The sequence below is a fragment of the Penaeus vannamei genome, chromosome 12, assembly GCF_042767895.1.
Source record: "Penaeus vannamei isolate JL-2024 chromosome 12, ASM4276789v1, whole genome shotgun sequence".
Classification (NCBI taxonomy): Eukaryota; Metazoa; Arthropoda; class Malacostraca; order Decapoda; family Penaeidae; genus Penaeus; species Penaeus vannamei.
This window is the reverse complement of record NC_091560.1, coordinates 16,041,612-16,049,111: the sequence shown is the minus strand read 5'-3', so window position 1 is coordinate 16,049,111 and position 7,500 is coordinate 16,041,612.

Here is a 7,500-nt window from a genome sequence, read left to right as displayed (position 1 = left end):
CGCCTCGGTAGATCACAGGGACATCGTGAGACGACGTTGACGAAGCTCTCCCTGACCTTCCTCTCCACGGTAGTGGTCGCGACATCCTCCCGACAGTCCTGACATCAACCTTGCTGCCTCGAGACGGTTGCTCTGTCAACACAGTGGTCTCCACTGACGGGTGATAACTCCAACATCTCAACATTCATCACAGGTACTGCAGCACCCTCATCTTAAGCTCTCGACATCTATCATCAAGCTTCATCACAGGAGTCTCCCACAGGATTCACAATCCAGGACAGGGTGTGGTTACATGCTCATACGTCTGGAAAGAGTGAAATCCCTTCCCAACCCCATTGGAGTTGCGCAGGCTCAATTAGACAAAATAAAATTAATAGAAATTCAGTGGCTGCTTACAAAGCAGGATATTATCCATCTGTTTTATCAAGATTGCCCGAGGAGGTAAAATGGCTTGGCTTTAGACATAACTAGCACGGATTAATATCGATTAAACACATGAAACTAAGGTAACTTAAAACAGAACAGTCTTAAAATTAAAACATATGAACAAAAAGGGTACATTAGATACAGGATGCAAGTAGCATCACTCCTGGTTCAGCATCATCATCCAAAAGTGGATCAACATACTCAGGACCATATTCATCATACAAGTCTGGGTAAGTGATCTCGCCCAAGACTTTAAAGGGTTTTATATCATTTATGTGATACTGCCTTTCGTTAAAAGGGTGGTAAAGGTCTTTCAGCAAAAAGGTGACAGGACCGATTTTCTTTATGATGCGTGCAGGCCCTGACCAGCGCGGATTTTGCAGCTTGTCTACACCAGTCTTACGGACTCGATTCTTATACAAGACAAGATCTCCTTCACCTAATGCTTTTGGGTTAGCCGAGCGCTTATCATAGTCTCGTGTCCATTGTTCCCTGGCAGTTCTTGTAGTCTCGAGAGCTACCTTTCGAGCTATATTAAGAGCATTATAAAAGGCTTTAGATGACTCTGAATTGTAGACGAGATCATTTGTAAGTCCAACAGGAAAATGACCGTGATGGCCTGTCATCAAATACAGAGGTTGGTCTCCGGTACAACGGTGAATGGCGCTGTTAAGAGCCAGCCTCACCTGAGGGATAAGCTTCTCCCATCGAGTAGGTGTTGTGTTTGCTAGGGATGCAATTGCATCTTTCACTACCCTGTTCGTTCTTTCTATCATCCCATTGGCCTGGGGATGATAAGCGGTTGTAAGAGTCGTCTTTATCTGCAGTAGACGACAACATTCCTTAAATAGCCGATTATTAAATTCAGATCCCCCATCAGTTTGTATAAGGCGAGGAGGACCGAATATCGTAACGAACTCTTGGAACATGGCATCAGCTACAGAGTCAGCATGCTTGGTTTTCATCGGAACAATCTGGACGTACCGAGTCAAATGGTCAATGATGGTCAAACAGTAACGATAACCAGCCTCAGATCTCCCTAGCTCAATCAAGTCTGCACTCACTTTTTCGAGAGGAACTGAGACGTCTGGTGGCTTTGCAAGAGGAGCCTTTCTGGGGCTTCCTTTACGTCTTTGACAGTCCTCACAGGCTGCAACATATTCCTTCACATCACGGAGCATGTTCGGGAAATAAAACATGTCCTTGAGCTTGACAAATGTTCTAAAAACTCCAGGATGAGCAGCAATTGGAGAGGAGTGGGCTAGCTTTAATGCACTCCTTCGAAGTTGCCGAGGAACCACAAGTTGGCTCACAATTCGATCAGGTAACGTTCTTACATGGTACAAAACACCATTTTGGAGATCGAATTCTTCTAGTGGGCGTGGAGGTTTTCTGTTAGGAACTGTTTTCTCTTCCAGATAAGCAATAATTTCGTGCCACATCGGATCCTTCAGCTGTTCTGACCTCATGGTCTTTGGGTCTGGATCTGCTATACTCACAGCTGAAATATATCTGCTTAGCATATCTGGAATGTGGTGTGAGGTGCCAGGTTTGTATAGAATGTTAAATGAATAACCAGACAGTTCATATGCCCACCTAGACATCCTTGGAGACTTTGTTTTCTTTGTGAAAACGTACACAAGCGGTCGATGGTCAGTGTACACCGTAAATCTGCGACCATACACATAAGGATCAAATGTTCGAACGCTCTCAACAACGGCAAGAGCCTCAGCATCAGTAGCAGAATATCGAGTCTCTGGTCCTCTCAATTTACGACTGTAGTAAGCTATTGCATGGGGCTTGTTCTCGCTGTCTCTCTGCATTAATGCAGCACCAATTGCAACTTGTGATGCGTCCGTGTGCATCTCAAACGGGAGATCAAAGTTAGGCTTGCGTAAAATTGGAGCATTCATCAAAGCATCCTTCAAAGACTGAAATGCTTTCTGGCACTCATCTGTCCATCTGAATCTATGATCTTTCTTGATGAGTTGGGTCAAGGGTGCAGCTACTTTAGCATAATCTGGAACATGCCTCCGAAAGAATCCTGTAGCCCCTAAGAATCTTCTCACCCCCCTGACTGTCTTTGGGGCTGGCATCTCCGCAATTGCTCGAACTTTGTCAGGATCAGGGAGAATGCCTTCAGGAGTGACTCTGAACCCTAAGAACCTGAAGTTCTGCACAACAAATTCACACTTGTTAACATTCAGCTTGAACCCAGAACAATCTAAAATATCAAGTGTTTCTTTCAGATGGCAAAGATGTTCGTCAAAGCTCTTACTATAGACAACAATGTCGTCTAAGTAAGCCAATGTGTGCCGGCCGAGAACTGGGCTAAGAATTGCATTCATAGTTCTCTGAAAAGTTGTCGGTGCCGTAGACAGACCAAATGGCATACGGCGCCATTGAAAAAGGCGATAACCATCGCTGAATGCCGTTTTAGGCCGATCTTCAGGTGCCACTGGGATACTCCAGTAAGCACTCCTGCTGTCAAGCAGTGAAAAGACTGCTGTCTCTCTGAGCTCATCCACCAGCTCATCGATCCTTGGCAAAGGGTACGTGTCAGCTATTGTCACAGAGTTCAGCCGACGATAATCTACACAGAAGCGAACCGTTCCATCCTTCTTTTTAACAAGTACTACGGGAGAGAGCCAGGGTGACGTGCTTGGTTCAATCACACCAGCCTCAAGCATGGCGTCACACTCCTCCCGTATCTGCTGTTTAGCTGCTTCAGGTAGTCGCCATTGACGTGTACATAATGGCTGAGTCTCATGGGTAGGTATACGATGTTGTACACCTGGTACAGTGCCAATAGAAAATTTATCTGAACTAAAAAGACGTGGATAATTAGCCAAAAGTGACAGGATATCCTCACGTTGCGTGTCTGATAAGTGACTCAAATCTGGACCAGTTTCTTGAGTGTCTGTTGCCATAGCAACGGATGCAATATCTGGAGGATCATCTAAACTTGTCTCAGGAAAAACAACAAAGTCACTTTCATCATAACCAAAGTCTAATTGACCGTAGGCTACGTCAAAATCATCTTCCTCAAATCTGAAGTCTGGGTCAGAGGCATCACCATTAATCTTGAATTCCTCTGGTAAATATTCAGGAACGTGCGAGTTATCATTAACCTGCTCCTCAGCAGAACGAGATCTTTCAGATGAATGCTTCATATCCACCACAGTGCATAGTGCTCCAGTTGCCACGTGTGTACCATTTCGCAGGTGTACAGGACGAGCTCCTCCATTCACAACCCATACGGAAGCTGTCCCATTCTCGGGAACAACTACCGTCCTTGGTACAACAACTTTGTCAGTGGCTGCTTCTAGAATCACTTCCTTATCATTAAATGTCTGAGGCACAGTCACCAAAACATACCGACCACTACGAGGAGGACACAAGGTGGTTCTCCTGAGGGCCAACTTCTGACAGTGATTCTGAGGAGTGAATTCCGCAACAGCAGTGATACCCAAGGTCGTGCCAACAGCATAAGTTATAGGGAGTATGATTCCTTGAAGCTTCAGGTAATCTCTTTGTGGAGTATGATTATGTACCAGCTGGTAACATAATCTTTGCAGAAAATCCATTCCAATAAGAACATCTCCCGGAAAATCTATACCCTCCACCAAACACAATCTATGACAACACTTTCGGATTCTCCTGCCATTACCAAAGGATACATCGACATCCCATTCAGATGTAGCCTCGAAGAGCCGGCCTGAAACTCCTCGAAGACCACGTCCTTCATGATAAATTCTTTTTGGAGTCATTGATTGTGAAGCGCCCATCTTAAGCAAAGTAACTTCAGATCCGGTATCAATAAAAGCTGTAACTGCAACTCCTCCAACACGGATCTTCACTAGAGGTCTCCCACATGGACCTTGAGCAGTGATCTCAGAAACCTCAGATACTGTCTGGACCGCAGCCTCTGTCAACTGTCGTTCTCCTTCGTACGAAATCTGGTTCTCCTCGAAAGCTGACCTTTCTCGGGCTCCTTTGATACCCAGAGGTGAGTGGAGCTCCTCCCCTCTGGCCATCCTGAAAGGGACACTGTCTGCGAATGTGACCTTCTCTTTGGCATCCCCAGCAAACAAGTGTCGATCGCTGATATGTCGAACCGCGATAAGTACGAGGCGCGTCACGAGAGATCTCTGCAATACCAGATCTTCGTGGTTCTGCAGGGAGTTTAGGAGGTTCATCATGGCTAGAGACACCTACTCTAGCATTCCATAACCGCTGTGAAGCTTCAACAAGTGACTGAACCGAGTCACCTTCTTTCAGAGCTAGATGTTCTCTTAGCCAGCTTGGCAATCCCTGTAAAAATACCCTTCGTATTAACTCCTCGGGGCTACCTATGGCTTCTTTGTGATCTCGATAGCCTTGGTACACCATGCCCTCAAGCACTGCATAAAAATCAAGAGGAGCCTGCCCTGCAAGCATACGGACCTCGTATAGTAGACCGAAAAAGTCAGAGGCTGAACATGTTCCTCTAAACTTTTGTCTGAGCTTTTGTTTAAAGTCTACCCATGAACAGATGTCATCAAAAATGGGTGAGTTAATTATCAATTCCGCTTGTCCTCTGCAATGTGCTCTGGCAGCCCGAATCAAAGCCTCATCGGTGGCAGGCTTAACTGTATTTTCAAGCTGCCTAATCCAGCCTTCTACCTCCTGATTACGTCGGAGTGGTTGTGAAGCTGGAGCTTCAGCTTTAAACTTCGAAATGGAATCACGATCAGAAACTATCAAATAAGTTGGCTGTGAGGTAGAATGTGTGTCAGCCCTATTATATACTCGTGCCACCTGCTGACCAGGAGGCGTAAAAAGTGTGCGAGGTGCAACTGTGGGCCTTGCAGAAGATAAAGGGTCAACAGTTACCTGCGGTTGTGAATCAGCTTGAATGCTGAAATTCGCCGGAGTGAGCATCGGCGGAGATGTGTCGCTCACAATCAACCGCCTGGTGGTTCTCGGAACAGCTCCTCTCACAGGTGATGTGTGAAGTGAAGGTGCCGTGGCACCCTGTGGCTCTGCAGCACTTGTAGTGGTACCAGATTCTAGCCTCAAAGTTAATCTTTCTAACAAACCTTTAATTTCATCTCGCTCCTTCTCTTTCTCCCTCTCGAGACGCTTGACCTGATTTGCTAGCTCTTTAATCATGCCCCTCAACTCCGTGACCTCATCAACAAGAAGGATCTCATCATCAAGGTTGGGGCGAGATTCCTCCTCGAGCTCAGGTGCAGGCTGAGACTTCTTCCTCCTTTCCCTAACCATGATTATATATCAAACAGTGACCACGCAAAGATCAAACGGAAATCAAATCACAATGAAAAGCGACAGTATACACCAAAACGATTTCAACACAAACAAGTAACACGTAAATAAATAAATGCGATAAAAGCTAAAGGTTTAAAGCTGGTTAATCACATTAAACACAAACAAAACTCAAGCAAACCCTTAAATTACGTATACCCTGAACAGTATCGTACTCTACACCAGTCTTCATTAACCTTTAACTATCATCACTATGCTTTGGCAAAAACGAAAACATTCAAGATCATCAGCACAAGAACAATTCCAAACTTCATGAATAATTTAAACAATCAATCCCACTAACGATGCCACCATTATCCGCTGTAGGGGTTATCATGACCTTTCCCCTAGTTTGCGGGGCCGTAGGAGCCAACGAGACCTAAGCCTCCGGCCTCCTGTTTCGGCACAGAGTAATTATCATGCTCTCGTGGTGTGATGTCGATACTGGTAGCGTGTTTCACTGACAATTGTTTCGACCAAAGCATATATCATAGAAAAATAGATAATTAATTTAAAGTCCGTGTAACTGATAAAACGTAACATTAAAATCATCAAAACAAATGAAACTCATGACTAATTAAAACAAAGTTAAAATAAATTCAATGAATCAGTAAAGTACGTTACGCTCCACAGGAAGTTATTTATTTCAGTTATCTTTAAAATCAAGCCATTAAAATGTCTGTTATCATTTCCTTTATATCCCATTCTTTAGTAAACTGTAAGTAATAAATATGAATCATAAATGGTAAACGAAACAAAAGGCAAAACTCAAACTATTATTATTAAAAGCACAAAAACGTTAACACATAAAACATAAAAATAAGCAAAACCTCCGAAACAATAAAAGCAAAGGAAATGTACGTAAAAATGGGGCAATCTAAAATAAAACTGATAAAACAATACCTGTTACAACTGCAGACTCACTGTAAGATCCATTGGTTAAAAGCGTAAAACAGAGAAAACACAAATAAAAAGAACAAAGCTTAAAAAAAACGACGGTTATCTGAAGGATAACCCAGCCGTAGCTTAATGACTCGATGCCTGTGCGCAACTCCCCTCAGGTGGTTGACCCCACCTTATTTATGGTAACAAGGTCGTGCGCCAGGAGATGTTCGCGCATCAAGACTCATTTTACTGTTAAACGTCGTCTGCTTTAAAGAATGAATACCTAAAAATGCGAATTTACTAAAAGATTGCCGTGTTAAATTAAAAATAAAAGGAGGTTCTTTACAAAGAAATACATATAAAATATCAGTAATATAAAAAGAAAGGAACATATATACAGGAATTTAAACAAGCGATAAAATGGTTTTCCGTGGGCTAGCTGAAGGGGTTTGGCGCCAAATGCCCGTTGAAGATTTTCTTCAACCTCTTGTCCGTCGCCATCTTGGGCGCCATCTTGCCAAATCCGTATTTTCGAGGGCGACCTCCCGACGTCATCCTTCACAGGCCTTGAGCAGGAAATCGGGGCGTCGTCGGCTCGTAATACTGGCCATCTCTCCTCGTAATTTGGAAGAAATGCCCAGGGCGTCGCCATCGTCCTCCTACAGCGCCTCCGTCAGGTGCACCCTTCTGCAGTGCCTCCGTCAGCGCCTCCGTCGGGATCCTCACGCCCTGGTCCAAAATGCGTTTTCTTTTCTCGGGGCTTCTTAGGGGGGGTTCCGGTGATGCTGAGCGGGGTGTGGGTCGTCAGAAGAGGCAGTAAGAGCGGCAGCTCACTACACCCCCCCCCCTTCCTCTAGAATTATCTCTCCCTTTCTCCTCATC